Below are 16,627 nucleotides of genomic sequence, written 5' to 3' on the forward strand. Positions count from 1 at the left end.
TAAATTCTTAAGAAGAGTGAAACAGAAATATTCATTTCAGTGGAAAATCTTTAATTTCCTTTTTTTTTTTTTTTCTGTGATAAGTTGAATCTTCCCATGTGTGAAAGATTCTGGAAAACAGTACAAACAAACTGAAGAAACCTGGGTTCACTGACTAAACCTATCCATAAACAAAAATTAGTGGCAAAGATCTGAATCCAGATGTCCCTTATCACAAACCTAGAATTTCCCCACCTACATATGCATATGAGTTCAGGTGGTCAAAATCTCTGCTGAAGAAGGAGAGTAAGAAGACTTTTTCATTACAGAAAATTTTCAAATAACGTCTGTCTTATGTAGTATATGGATTAGATATAATGGGATGGCAAATATTTATGTATTCTTTTGTAACAATAAAAGCAATTCTTTTTCATACTTGGTACACACTTATGTACACATTTAGCTGCTTGCTTAGGGAAAAAATTCAGCATAGACTCAGTAAAAATCACTCCTCCTATAGGAAATATCAACAAAACTTTTGCAGGGACAGTGTTGCATTGCATTTAACGCAACATAGATAATTAAATTATGTATCTAAGTGCTACACAAATAATCCTGATCTATCTAGTTGCTACTCCAGTTGCTTATGTGATCTAAGAAGGCTAGAGAAATGGGTAAATGGGAATCTCATTGAGTTCAGAAAAGGGGAAGGAAAACTCTTTTATCTGGGGAGAAATAACCACATGCACCATAACAAGCTCTCTTCCCACTCTCTACAACTGGGAAGAAAACTGAGACAAAAAGACTTAGGGGTCCTATGGATAACACATTTAACACGAGCCGTCACCATGCCCTTGCTGCAGAGAAGGCCAACAACCACCTGGGTTGCATTAGGAGAAGCATTACCAGCAGGTTGAGAGTGGTGTTCCTTCCTCCCTACTCAATGCTGGTGAGACACACCTGGAAAACTGGATCTAGTTCTGGGCTCCCCAGTACAAGAATGACGTGTTCATACTGGAAGTGATTCTTCCCCTGTACTCAGCATTGGTGAGGCCACACCTGGAGTACTGTGTCCTGTCCTGGACCCCTCAGTTCAGGAAAGATATTGAGGTGCTGGAGCAGGTCAGAGAAGAGTAACGAGGCTGGTGAAGGGACTTGAGCACAAGTCCTATGAGGAGAGGCTGAGGGAGCTGGGGCTGTTCAGCGTGGAGAAGAGGAGGTTCAGGAGAGACCTCATCACTCTCTACAGCTCCCTGAAAGGAGATTGTAGCCTGGTGGGGGTTGGTCTCTTTTCCCAGACAACTATCAGCAAGACAAGAAGGCATGGTCTCAAGTTGTGCCAGAGGAGGTTTAGGTTAGATATTAGGAAGAATTTCTCTATAGAGAGGGTAATCAGACATTGGAATGGGCTGCCCAGGGAAGTAGTGGATTCTCCGTCCCTGGAGGTTTTTAAGAAGAAACTAGATGTGGCACGTAGTGCCATGGTCTAGCAAATGCAGCAGTAGTGGATCAAGAGTTGGACTTGATGATCTTGGAAGTCCCTTCCAACTCAGCTGATTCTATGATTCTGTGAATAACTCTAGCTAACAGCCACAAAGGAAAGTGACTGCAAAGCCTCTGCCCTTGGACATATTGAATACCCAGCTGGAGATGGCCCTTAGCAATCTGCTGTAGTTGGCCCTTCTTTGAGCGAGGACATTGCATGAGGTAGTCTCTGTATGTTTCTCCTACTTCAGTGACTGTGATTCTGCATTCATCCAGAGGCCTATTTACTCTCCCAGTTCTTCAGGAAGTTCTCTGCATTTTACTCTTTACTAAGACTTAGCAGTGTAAGAATAAAACGCTTAGTTGAAATAATCTTATGATAAATAGAATGACGCTACTTGTTATGTTTAAACCTACAAGCAAAGCACAAAGCACAACAATTTGTGAATGCTCTTCAGCAAGGATATGTAGACAGTAGAATAATGCCTCTCCAAAAGGATGGAGAATAAAGAACTAGGAACATGTGGAAAAGAATGAAGAAAACAACCTCATAGATGACATGTAGAAATCATATACATTTGAATTAACAACTTTCTGAATTACATTTTCAAGGTGAATATCGTGTGTTTGGTTGTCCAGGGTCAAGCTTTCCGTAACTTTGTCTACCAGACAGCAGAGGTAATTGGAAATAAAGGAAGGGTAATATTCAACACAGACCCACAGAGTCAAAATCCAGTGTGGCAAGAAAGAAACACAATGTGATTACAACCAAACTGTGGGATGAATCACTGGTCTAGTTTTGTACTAGTTGTATATTCCAAGGCATATGCAAAATCCAGTTCCACTTTCTAAGCTGATAAGAGACAAGCTATGCTTCCTTTTCCTCACTTCATATTTGTTCATGTAGAAGTGGGATGGAACCTACTAGAACATCTCATTTAATGACACTGATTCAGAGAAGGGAAACGGGAAAGTAATAAAGTGAAGAATATTGAGCAATTCCAATGCATCACTTTCTCTTTAATCAAAAAGCCATGCTTTTTTTCTGTTTTTAATTAGAATAGGAAAAAATATTTAAAATCTATTTTCATCCCTCCATAAGGTTCAGTAAGGTGAAATGCTAGGTCCTTCACTTGGCTCGCAGCAACCACATGTGGTGCTGCAGGCTGGGGGAGGAGTGGCAGGAGAGCTGTTCAACAGAAAGGGACTTGAGGTTGACAGCCAGCTCAATATGAGCCAACAGTGTGCCCAGGTGGCCAAGAAGGCCAATGGCATCTTGGTGTGTATCAAGAATTATGTAGCCAGCAGGACTAAGGAGGTGACCATTCCCCTGTACTCAGCACTGGTGAGGCCACACCTCTAGTGCTGTGTTCAGTTTTGGGCCCCTCACTTCAAAAAGGACATCAAGGTGCTCAGAGAAGGCAACGAGGTTCATGAAAGGTCTTGAAAACATGTCTTGTGAGGAACAGCTGAGGGATCTGGGTTTGTTTAGTTTTGAGAAGAGGAGGCTCAGGGGGTGTCCTCATCACTCTCTACAGCTACCTGGAAGGAGATTGTAGTGAGGCAGGGGCCAGTCTCTTCTACTGTGTCTGCAGTGAGAGGACAAGAGGAAATGGCCTTAACCTGAGGCAGGGGAGATTCAGATTAGATATTAGGAAAAAATTTTTCACAGTTAGGGTGGCCAGACATTGGAATCGGTTGTCCAGGGAGGTGGTGGAGTCATCATCTCTGCAGGTGTTCAAGAGGCATCTGGATCTGGCACCGGGTGATATGGTTTAGTGGTTTAGGGGTTACAGTGGTAGTGCTGGGTGGTCAATTGGACTGGATGATCTTAAAGGTCTCTTCCAACCTTGATGATTTTATGATTAGATTTGCCTCCAGGGTAAATGCTGATCTGATCTGAAGACTTTGAACAAAAATATTACCACAGATATTATGGAGGTCTTACAGGATATTAACAATATAGGAGTTGTCTTATTTATGGATGTGCTTCAAACACATCTTAAACATTAATTAAAGGAATGTATTCATTGTAGTCTACCACTTCACTGAAGCATGTATTAAAACAAAGCTCTGAAAGCTGTCATTTGATTTATTTGAGTTAAATTAAATCACTCTCAGGACACTCCTTTAGGAGAGACATTAAAAATTGAGAAAAATATTGAAACTGAGGATAAGGATTAAGGACACTGCAGATTTAAAAATAAGAATTAAACTGCTCGGTAGAATATTCCTTAAAGATAAGATATATATTAAACATAAACTAAAAAGTAAGCAAACCTTGATTTCAGCTGTCCATTTAGGTAAGATGACTATGCAAGTCTGGACTTCTCTTCGTGCATCCTTGCACCATTCACTTTTGGTCTAGGGATTATCTGTTCAAGAAAGTTTCCTATCTAAACTATGTGGCAACACATAATGTTACCAAACATATTCATTTAATGCAAAACATGATGAATATTGATTTTAATAAAAAAGGACTAAAACTGCTTCTACAACTGCATTATTTCATCATGGTTTCATAGTTCTCCAATACATTTTGCTGCATTAAAACCAGTTTTTGACATCACCACTTGTGAAAAACACCCGAGAAGCTTTATTTGGGATGTTTTGTGTACAACCAGGCTATAGAAAAGCACCAACATTAGAATTATTTTTATATATATATATAACTAATAAAGATTATTTAAATATCCTGTGTTGTTGGATAACATTTTCCTAATGCAGAAATTGACCATGTTGGAATAAATCAATCTATTAAGGATTTCTTTTTTTTTTCCCCCTTTCCAGGGTAACGCAATTATTCCTGCTATTACATTAAAGACAAGTCTTACACTTCCTGCTTTTTCTGCCACCTATCTATATTCAATCCAAAGGAAATATCCAAGAACAACCCTTTGTCCTGACCGCCCTTGCAGGATGTAACAAATATAACCAGAACATACTGAGCTTGGGCAGTAGCTGCAGGTAAGCCAAAATCCATTGCGCAGGCTTGAAGGTTTTACCCACATGCAAAAAACCCTGTAGCGACGGGCGAGGGTCGAAACGGCAGGTGAAAGGTGCACTGGAAGCTGCAGACCCAACCCTGCATGCAGGCGGTTCAGGATATTGGTCATCTGAGACTGACCGGAGATGAGTCTCTTGGGGCAGCACCCTGAATGACCAAGCAGCCTTTTCAAGGACAGCACTGCTTGCTCCACTCGGAGAGGGGCCTAGAAAATGTGACCTAAACAAAGCTCATCTCCACTTTCACCCAGCTGGTTAACTGCAGGCCAACGGGCATCTTCTTCCAGTGCGGTCGCACAAAGATCAAAAGACAAAGGCTTACACCTGCCTCCAAAGGTGTACCCAAATTGACTCTCGCATGCTGGAATATCAGAACCATACTTGATTCTGCGGATAGCGGACGTCCTGAGCGTCGCTCTGCCCTAATTGCCCATGAACTGTCACATCTCAACATCCACATAGCTGCTCTCAGTGAAGTCCGTCTTCATGAAGAAGGCAGCCTTAGAGAACATGGTGCCGGTTACACACTCTTTTAGTCAGGTAAACCAGAACCGAAAAGCATCTCTCAGGAGTCGGCTTCATGGTCAAAAACTCTATTGTTCCTAAACTCAAAAATCTACTGACAGGTCACTCTGACCACATTATCTCCCTACACCTTCCACTACACAACAAGCAACATGCTGTCCTCTACATATATATGCCCCAACTCTCCAAGCTGACCCTGCTGAAAAAGATAAATTTTACACTGACCTGCACCACCTTATCCAAAAGGTTGCTGCAGGTGATAAGATCATTATCCTTGGTGATTTCAACACTAGAGTAGGTAAGAACTTTGAAGCTTGGAAAGGAGTATTAGGCAAGCATGGGTGTTGGAAACTGCAACGATAATGGTCGACTTCTGCTAGAATTATGTGCAGAGTAACAGCTCACCATCACTAATACTATCTTTCAACAGAAAAATAGTCTGAAGACAACCTGGATGCATCCCAGATCTAAGCATTGGCATCTCATTGATTATGTTTTGGTGTAACAGAGAGATGTTCATGATGTCCATCACACCCGGTCCAAAGCCCTCTACTCAGCACAGATGGTCAAATGCTTCTGACAGATAAAACCTCCATTCTGAACCGTTGCTCTGAACACTTTAAGACTCTTTTCAGTACCAACTGTGTAGTCCAAGACTTAGCAATTCAGTCTGTCTCACAACTACTGGTGAAGAATTAATTGGATATTGCCCCCACTTTAGGAGAAACCCTCAAGGCCATACAGCAGGTGAAAACTGTCAAGGCAGCTGGGGTTGATGGAATTCCACCCGAAGTCTGGAAACATGAGGGCTTTACACTCCATGCTGAATTTCACGAATTCATACTACGCTTTTGGGATCTAGGCGAACTCCCATCAGACCTTCGAGATGCAGTCATCATCACTTTGTATAAGAAGAAAGGAATTAAATCAGACTGTTCAAATTACCATGGTATTACTCTGCTCTCCATTGCTGGCAAAATCCTGGCAAGAATACTCTTGAACAGACTAATACCTGCTATAGCAGAAGGAATTCTACCTGAAAGTCAGTGTGGTTTCAGAACCAACAGGAGTACCACAGACACGGTATTTGTTCTCAGACAACTGCAAGAGAAGTGTAGGGAAAAGAATAAAGGTCTCTATGTCAACCTCACCAAGGCTTTCGATACTGTGAGCAGAAAAGGTCTGTGGCAGATTTTGGAGCATTTAGGATGTCCCCCCAAGTTCCTTAAAATGATCATCTCACTTCATGAGGATCAGCATGGCTAAGTCAGATATGGGGATGCACTTTCTGAGCCCTTTCTAATATCCAATGGTGTTAAACAAGGCTATGTTCTTGCACCAACCCTATTCACAGTCTTTTTCAACATGATGCTCCAAAGGACCACAGCAGACCTCGAGGATCGGGACGGTATCTACATTTGATATCATACAGCTGGAAGCCTATTCAACCTAAGGTGACTGAAGACCCACACTAAGACCTTAAACCATCTTGTCCGGGAGCTGCTCTATGCTGATGATATCATCCTTGTTGCCCACACAGAAGCAGCTCTGCAGCGTTTAACATCCTGCTTCGCAGAGGCTGCTGAGCTCTTTGGGCTGGAAGTCAGCTTAAAGAAGACAGAAGTTCTCTATCAACCTGTACCTCAGGAAGTCTTCCATCATCCCCATACCACCACTGGTGAATCAGAGCTCAAATCAGTCCAGTAGTTTAATTACCTAGGTAACCTCATCTCCTTGGATGGTAAGATTGATGGAGAGATAGACAACAGGTTAGCAAAGGCATATAGTGCTTTAGGAAAACTCCGCAAAAGAGTATGGCGTAATAAACACTTGAAGAAAAGTACCAAGATCAGTGTTTACAGAGCCATTGTGCTGTCTACTCTATTATATGGTTCTGAATCATGGGTCATCTACCGCCACCACCTGCGTCTCTCAGAACGCTTCCATCAACGCTGCCTCCCTACAATCCTTAACATCCACTGGTCAGATTATGTGACTAATACATCTGGTCTAGAACAAGCAGCAATCACAAGTATTGAGGCCACGTTACTGAGAACACAGCTGCACTGGGCAGGGCACGTCTCAAAGATGAAGGACCACCGCCTCCCTAAGATCTTGCTTTATGGTGAACTTGCCACCGGCTGCTGCAAGAGAGGAGCCCCAAAGAAAAGACACAAAGACTCCCTGAAACAACATCTCAGCCTTGGCCATATTGATCAGCATAACTGGTCTACTCAGGCCTCCAATCGGGAGGTCTGGAGACACACCATCTATAACGCAGCTGTCTCCTTTGAGAACGCACGCAGGATCATTCTTGAGGAGAAAAGACAATGCACAAACAACCATGTCTTGCAGAATATACCATCTAAGGAGTCTTTCTGCTGTGTCTTTTGCAACCGGATTTGTCTATCTCACATTGGCCTCTTTAGCCACCAGCGTGCTTGTAACAAATGTGGATAGAGCCTTTCCCAAATCTTTGTTCGTGAAGCCTAGCCATGATGACATTAAAGACAGAAACAGGGCTTATTTATAACATAATTAATTATAGTCATATCAGAATGAATTACTTGTATTTAAGAGAGTCATTAGCAATAATTATTTATGCAATTAAAATCAGCAGCTAAGAAACGCTTTACTATAGACTTGATCCAGCCTCCCATAAAGGAAATTCTTTACTCGCAACAAAGACCCTCAAGGTGGAGAGCTCAGCAGATGTGAAATGAAGAGCGTTATTCCTTTATTGCACTTATACTATCTGCCTAACATGAAATAAATAAGAAGATTAAGGTTTTTTCAATTACAACCTTCATGTAATTAGAATTGGGCATATGAACAACTGGATTTCTTCCACTGCCTTTTTAAACGTTCCCAAAGTTTGAAGTATCCATAAAGTAAGATGTCTTTTTCAAGTGTTCCTCTATAGTCTTAAACATCTGGAGAAATTTTTTTTACTTTTAATCCAGATAAATAGGCACTGGTTGTGAAAAACCAGGTGATATTCAATTTGATACGTTAGAAAGCAACAGACCTTTTACACATTATCGTATTGCTACTTTGATATGTTACAATTCAAACCACAACTATGTTCACAATCGTACTTAAGCGAGATACAGTACGCAAAACTCCAGCTTGCTATTAATTCTGTAAGTTTTCCACTGGCCAAACAGGATCATATTGCCTGATTTGAAAACCAAATCAGAAATTCAAACGATACAACAGAAACAAAACTATGAAACACACTACTTCCATAAAGAATATTCTAGACTAGAAACCTCATATAGACTATTAAATAGAATTGATATTTAGTCATCATATCAGCTGTGGAGCTTAAAAAAAAGCAATAAAACCTAATTTTAAAATAAAGCTCTTAATCACAGCTCACTATTCCAAGAGTCAGACGAGTAAAGTTCTCTGTGAAGAAAAACAGAAAGGAAATTTTAATACTGTTAGATATTCAACAAACTCATCAACTTACACATATATGCCTCTGCAAAACTCTTTTTAATGTGTGATCTACTAAAGCCCCATGAAACCCCAATAACCTTGAAGGTGAAATCCTGACTTCATTGAGATCAGTGAAAATATTACCACTAATATTAATGTGAATCCACAGTTTTGTTTGTTTCCAAGGTCCATCTGAGTCTGGAAGGCACAGAAAAATTAAACTAGCTCAGATTTGGGGAACACTGCAGTGCTGTAAGATATTCTTAATTCACATGAAATATATAATTTCATTTCAGATGAAATTTAGCAATCAAGATGTCATTCAAAAAGATTTGTAATATTTTCATTTGCTTTTAAACTTAAAAAGCACAATAATGTTGATATTGCATATATATTTTTCTGTAAATCTATATCTGTATGAATTTTACTGGAGTAAAAGAAGTAGTAATGTAAATAGCAGGAAATCTAGTCCATCCATTTTTCACTTTGACCTTCAACTTCAAACATATAGGTATCCTAGGTTAAATGGAAAGGTGCTCTCTTGTCTCTTTTCAAATTAATGCAAACATTTGTCTTCCAGAGTGTTCATGCAGTCAAACAAGGAAATGTTGCTATCATCATCCTGCATGTGACTGAGTATATTAATAAGATCTGAGTAAGGGTTAATCACAAAAACATTTTTCAGTGGTCACCTCTGTAATCATGAATTCCTCTTAAGATGAAGGAACTTTAACAATGCCTTACTCAGGCTGAAGTTCTCATTTGAAAAATAGATGCTTTCAAGTAGATGCTATTTTTAAGTATTTTCCTTGAGTACTTGAACCCTCAGAGTCATCTTGCTACTTTTTTACTTTAGGAAACAAGGTCATAGAATATGCTACAAGTTAATAAATTACAATTTTAATGATAAGAAAAAAAGAAGGGATGAAACAACTGAACTGACAGAACATCCAAGATTGACTTCGTATCTCCAAAGGTCAATTCTCCAAGTTAATATGATCAATGAAACAAATTCATTCAGAAGCTGCACTTAGGACAAATTTTCCCAAGGCAAAATTGACAGGAGATGCTTTAAAAGCAAGACAGATTCCTTAAAATCTGAAGATTCCACTGGGTTTAAAGCCACTAAGGTGAATTGATACAGATTATAAAGAATTGCAGTTGAAACACTGCATTCTTGGACTTCACCCTGATGTTAGTTCTTTGCAGAAATAACACACCTAAGCAGGCTGACTCATATTGAGCAAATCAAAAATAAATCAGAACTCACAAGTCATATGATATCATTTTTCAGGTTTGCCTGAAAACCTACATTAGACCCACCTTACTACTGATGCAGATCTTCCACTTCCTCCCCCTTTGGCCATTCTGCTTATGGAGCAGGGGACACAGAAGTCCAGATACCAAAAGAATCAAGAAAAATTACTATCCCATTGAGTCTCTCTTCTAACAAAGGGATCTTGCATATCTGATGGCCTCAGGAACAACATCCACATCAGTAAAGCCACTGGAGTGAATCCAAGCAGTTTGCACAGCCCATGTGATTCCAGCAGAGCAGGTGACATGAAGCACTACAAGACCGTTAAAAGGAAGCTGAATAAAAATGATAGCCAACAGTTAAACATAGGAAAATTCCTGTAATATTTACAGAAAATGAATGATGTATATAACAAAATAGGGCCCAAATGAAATCTCTAATAAGTTAAATGTCATAATATGGTTTTGTACAATACAGCAGATATATACCTATAACTAGGCAGTTGTTAGTTATAAGCGAGCTGTGTAAGGTACAGCAGGAAATAAAAGATGGATTACAGGGGTAACTGCACAGAAAAACAGGTCTTCTTGTTCAAAAACTTTCTTGGAGCTCCTTACAAGAAAGTGTGTGTATGGCCAACCTTCGTGAATGAAGATTTGGGAAAGGTCTTTACCCTTCCAGCCTGCGCAGTGGATTTTTTAGGTGAGACACAGTGTGCGCTGAGCTGAGCCCACCCTTTAATTCTAAGGTTCATCTGCTGGGGCCGAGCAACCTTGGACAGTGGCAGTGAGGTCCTCAGGACGCAGGTTTGTTTAGAGTGACCTTCTCTTAGATGGATGGCCTTACAGGGCTGACGAGCTCCATCTGCCCAAGGGAGTTTCCCTGACTGGGAATCAAACCTGGGCTGCAGTGGTGAAAGTGCTGCATCCTAACCACTAGACCACCAGGGGTCCCCTTACAAGAAAGTACTTACCATTTCACAGGCTAAGTTTTCCTTCTATGTAGTTTTTAAGACCCAAAGACTTGACATTCCCGGTACATATTAAGGGTTTTTTCTAATTATTTCTAAGTTCCTCCACTGTTTTCTATTCTCCACTTCTAATTTAGACAACAAGAGTAATAATTACTTTGTGCATTTTTACCTTTTAAACATTGCCTTTGGGGTGATAAGCATTTTCCCAGTTGCTAAAGGTAAGAAAAATAATTAATTAGCAATTGAGTCCAAATGTTAACTGGCACAGCAAGAAATGTAACCTAAACTCATGTAGGTTTGTTGAAAAACAATGTAAACCAAATAATATTCACAAACTGTTTACAAATAATATGGGCACAGAAACAACATCTAAAAGCACAGAAACTAACTTCATCTTGTAAACACTATCTGAACAGTTAAGAAAATATTATTAGGCTTATTTATAATAACTCTTCTTAGAAACCTGTTTTCCTGGTTATCATTCACAATAATTTTCAAAGCAAGCCTTCCCACATGCTTTTGTTTCAATCTTCTCAAATATTCTTTGACTTTTTTTTTCTTCCTAAAACGAAGTTTAAAACCAAACCTCTCTGTCTCAGGTCAAATTCACTTATTTTTTGTGAGTACATCCTGTTCTTACCCACTAAGTATTAGAAACTGTTACTTTTGTATCACCTCAAGACTTTTTCAGGGACTAACAGGACACTAAGACAATTTTATCCATTATAGTTTTTCCATAAAATTCGAGAGAGCAGCACATAAATTGATGCAGGTGATGATTTTCAATTTTGACCATTTGGTGAAATGTAGCAGAGAGCCTTGAACTATCCATGTGGACATGAACAGTGCTGGCAGGAACTTTTCAAACCAAGCTTGTAAGTGGAAAACACTGCAAGATCTTGGTCTTTTTTAAGTAATTAATTGTTCAAGAAAAAAATTCCCTTATAAATTTTTTCATCTTGGCATTTCATGCCTTATCAGCTACACAACTGTATTGTCTTCATTTCAGTTCTCTTTTTTTCCCATGTTTACTCTCTGACACTGTCTTAATCTATTTTCCAACTTGGTATAAAATGCTGGAGGTCTCCCTTCCTGCTACACACAGCTCAGCAGCAGCTGCCTACACAGAAATGCAGCTGTAGTCATCAGAACCTTTAAGAGCAATCAACAAGGTGAACGCACAGCAGAAGTCATCAGCCCAGAATGGACAGATTTCCGTTCTGTGGTGCTGCACATCATCATGTCCCCATTAACTTCCGGGACACCTGAGCTACAGCAGTCCTGCAGTGAACTAAAACTGAATCGTGATTATTTTGTGCTTGGTGCAAAAAGTGAGTTCAAATGCACAGGAGGGGTAGGGCAAAAAGTGACTAAAGGTCTCCCATTTGAGTGAACTGGAAATACCTAAGCTGTGGTTAGCCACATTTATCCATGATACCATCAAGCAAACATGATTATATAATAAATATTTTTCCAAATGGGGTTGAGAGGCATGGCCAAAGGCAAGCTTGATCTGCAGAGCAATGCATAGTGCCAGTGAGAGGGTCATTACAACCACAGGAGCCCAGTCCAGAACTTAAAGGAGCTTACTCTCACTTTACCTCACAGACATAACACTATATGCATACTATATAATGCAAATATAGGGAGATACATGTGTCCACATACCTGCAGAAGTGGCAATGGCAGAGCTCTGAGCAGGATGGGTGTGCAGTTGCAGCCCCATCCCCTCAGAATGGTGAGAAGAGATGCCACTGAAGACCTTTGATATTGTGTTTCCCTGAACTGGTGTAAAAGCTTATTCCCAGATCAACAAAACTTGAAAACCTTTTTCCTAAAACTATAAATACCTAATTCAAAATTTTTTGCAAATATTTCTATAGTATCCTTTAAAAAACAAACAACAACAACAAAAAACATCATACAAACAAAAAAACAAAAAGACATAACAAAAAACCCCAACCAACACCAGAATCCAATTCCTAAAAAAGTGCTTCTGCACAGGGTAACTTCATATGGATTATTCTGTAATGCCACAAGAGGACACTCTTGAACACCTTTTTCTTTTAATAAGATGAGTGCTTTACAAGTCATTTTGTATTCAGTGGTAAATACAAAGGTCTGATCCCCAGAAACCCAGATCATAAGGACAATTCTTCATATTCACCCAATCTTTCCTGAAGTTTAGGTAGCAAATAATTAATTTTTTTTTCTGTATCTGCTTTAAAATTTTGTAAAAGCTGTAGCACTTTATATAAGTTGGATCAGCCTTGGTTCTTAGAGCTTTTTCTTATATTCTGCTTATAAGTTTCTCTGAAAGCATGAAACATATTTTACACTTTAGTTACAATATTGTTGAAATCTTTCTCTTTCCATATATATATAAAGATTCGGTATCAGTACTTGCGTACCTTGTCTTTAATTACTAGAAGCAACTAGACATCTATATTTCTTTAAAAAGTTACTTAGAAATTACATTTTGAGGAATGTAAAACTGTGTTCTTAAAACTAGTGGTTATATTAAAAGTATTGAAATAACTACAATAACCTTGCCTTATAATTGTTTTAGGGACATTAGGTTCACGTTTTCTAGATATATGTGAGCAAGTGATGCGTATATGTGAATTATACATTAAAAACACTTGAGTTGATGTAACCCAATAATCAGTTTGGGACAAAAGCAACACAAATAAATAAAATATCTTGCTTCTTTGTAGTCAACTCTTGTAGAACAAGTATTTACAAAAAATAAGTAGGATCTACCTCTATTCTGCTCATTATATTACTTGCAGTAAGTCCTGTGGCCTGAACAAGAACAAAAAAAAAAACAGTTAAATGACGAATTAGTTTCCTCATACATACAGCTCAACAATAAACTCATTAGAAAGAGTACAATTTAAGATAGCTGGGGATGCTGGTTATGTTTGCATTAAGCGTGTTTCATTAGTAACTTCATTTTAAAGTTGTAATGAAGTTGAATGATACTTTTATCCAAGCTGAGTAGGACTTTAAGGCTATTATAACGGTTAGTTGATTTGGGGGAGGAGAGGAATGTCAAATTGTTATTCAGTAAGGGGAAGGAGAGGAACCTCAAATTGTTATTTGGAGGCACAAACTTACACATTTAACTTTGGCTTTCATTGTAGCAGCAATTAAGTGGATGCAGGAGACTCTGATTACCTGAGCCGTGACCAGTATGTCTGGCTCTGGGATATTTTGCTAAGTCTTGCTTGTGTCCTCCTCCCTTCAGCCAAACACTTGGATAAATGTAGCTGCAAACAGGACTGTAGTCCTTACTCTGTATATCTTTGGAGAGAGTATAAATACCATAATTATGAAGGTTTTCTTTTGTACATTCAGAGCTATAGAATATTTTCGCTAGATGTGAGGTCTGCTTTATTAACACTCAGTAATGGTTACACGATTTTAGATTTTCTATATTCCTTTTTCTAAGTTGTTATTTTGTGATTAATAACTTCAGCCTCTTCAGGGGAGTATCTTGTGATTTAGAGTTCTGCTAATCACTTTTGCTAAACGCTCTTCTTGATGTCCTGCCCAGGGAGTCCTGAAAATGCCAGAAGTCAATATGCAAAGTAAAACCATAAAGCCAGAGCCACTACTCAAAAGTAACAGAGGCACTCACAGAGCCAAAATCTTTGAAACAGATGCCATTTTACTTTATATAAGTCCTGAGTGTGCTGGATTATAGGATAATTTTCCATAATTGTAGATTTTTAATAAATACGTAAGTAAAGTGAGTGCTGCAATCCAAGTCATAAAAATTTGCACACATTAACCCACTGTAAAAAACTGCACAAACTTCAGCACACAATATTCAGGAATAAGTTGTACATGTTTTACAGCTCAGGAGAATTACTAGTCAAAATACTACTGAACTTAAAGGGATGAGAAAGAAACTGACAACTGTCTCTCATTTTAATGTTATTAGCTGTGCTTTTTGTAAATAAGAAGAATGAGAAGGAATTAACCATTTTAATGCATTGCCAAAGATTTAGCCTGCCCTGTTAGTGACAAACACTGCTACAGCTGTACTTTCCCTTAAGGCAGGATGGCCAAACTGCAGTTCACAAACAGTGTAAAGCTGGTGGTCATGCAGCCGATGCCCGGGGCTGTGGAGTGATGTTGCAGCCAGTGGGGACGTCGGTGCCTGAGAAGCCCCTGGTGCTGGTCTGGCCCTGTCACTGCTCTGCAGCCCCCCAGGAGTGGCAGAGCGACAGGTCTGCAAATGCAGTGCAGGAAGCACAGCCTCTGCTGTGGAGGCAGATGAGTCCCCACCTGATCTCAGAGTGTTTGTAGTGCAGTGTTTGTAGTGCTGGGTGTTCAGGGACTGCACACGTCTGCAGAGGGGCAAGAGAAGCAGGAGGGACCTGGATATGCAGAGTGTTCTGGGGACAGAAAGGGTGGACAGAGCTATGGGCTATACTGAATTTCAGTGCAATGGTTTGGAAGTCCAGGATGTGTACTAAATTACACATGAGAGGTGAAAGAGGAAGAAAGGCTTTGGAAATGAGTATTTTGACAGGAGGAGCTTGGTTCTTTGTCAAGGGTAGTTGCCTAAATCAGAACAGGAAAGGAGACTTTGATCAAAAGGACAATATACACACAGGAGTAAGTTATAAGTATATAGAAATTGTTTTCAGTTTCTAAGCTCCCTTCCCACACAAAACATATCAGCTATGCTACTGTAAGGGTATTTAAAATAGCACAGCTATAGGGCAGTATGACAAGGGCACTGCTCGCACATTAGAAGAGATCAGCCCTTTCTCTGAGCAGTTCATGCTCTTTAGAGTCATGGCGTTTTATCTCATTTTTGAGGTTCCAAAATAACTTTTGGGCAAAGCAATATGTGTGGGAGAGGACAGGGGTAAGAAGGCAAGAGAATTTTCCATCCATCTGAGATAAAGTTGTGCGGATAGAATAATGGTCTCGAATATAAAGTAAGTAGTCCTTCTGGTGAGCTGTCCAAAGAAAATACAGGACAGTTATTCTGGCTTAACAGTAAGCTGAAATTGCACAAAGAGATAGGCAGCTATGAAGCGAAGTTGACTCAATCTGTTTTTCACTGGCAGTTGATGTTTATTTTGGATTTATGCCTATTATCACAGCACAGATATATCCTTACCTCACCTTTGTTTTTACAGTTCCCTGTGGACATACCAGGATCTCAGAATGAAATGGCACATGCCATCAGCTAGGCAAAACCAGTAAAGGAATAGTGATGGTCATGAGAGGCTCATGAGGCTGTGCTACTGAGTTTGGCATTTCCAGTGGTTATACATCTTCTGAGTGAGGATTACAGCTGTTGGCTTAGATCTCAAGAACAAGATTAAGCAAAGTTTATGCTCAGAATCCTTTTTTTTTTTAATTTGGCTTTGCAGAAGTCTTTTTTGCCATACCTAAAGTTTACATCTTTGTGTCCATCCAGCTCTATCTGTGTGAAGAAGAACCTGAATATTTGAGAACCTGAAGATCTGAGAAAAAATGGGGACACATAAGGTGACATTGAAGTTTTTAGTGCCAGGTTCATTGCACTAGAATTTAATTCAAAAATACCTGCAGCCCTCTCAAAACTTCTCTTTAAGGAGCTATTCATGTGCATAATACTGAAAATCAGGAAATACTTTAAGGTGGTTTTAAAACCAGACTTTTCAGGAGACAGTACATACTTTTCATTACAGATTTGAAATAGGATATATAGTATTACAATTGAGAAGTTTTCCATCTTCTTCTGTCTATCATCTTTCCAGAAATACATGCCTTTTAAATAAATATATTTAATTATTCTTTGATAAAATCAATATTTATTATATAATTAAATAATTTTACTTATTTATTTCTATATAATTAAGTAGATTCAAAGAATATACTTAATTATTCTTCAATCAAAGAAATGTAACATATTTCACCTTGATTTCTAGTCCATTTAAACCTGTTCC

The sequence above is a fragment of the Corapipo altera genome, unplaced genomic scaffold (assembly GCF_003945725.1).
Source record: "Corapipo altera isolate COAL_440 unplaced genomic scaffold, ASM394572v1 61411, whole genome shotgun sequence".
Classification (NCBI taxonomy): Eukaryota; Metazoa; Chordata; class Aves; order Passeriformes; family Pipridae; genus Corapipo; species Corapipo altera.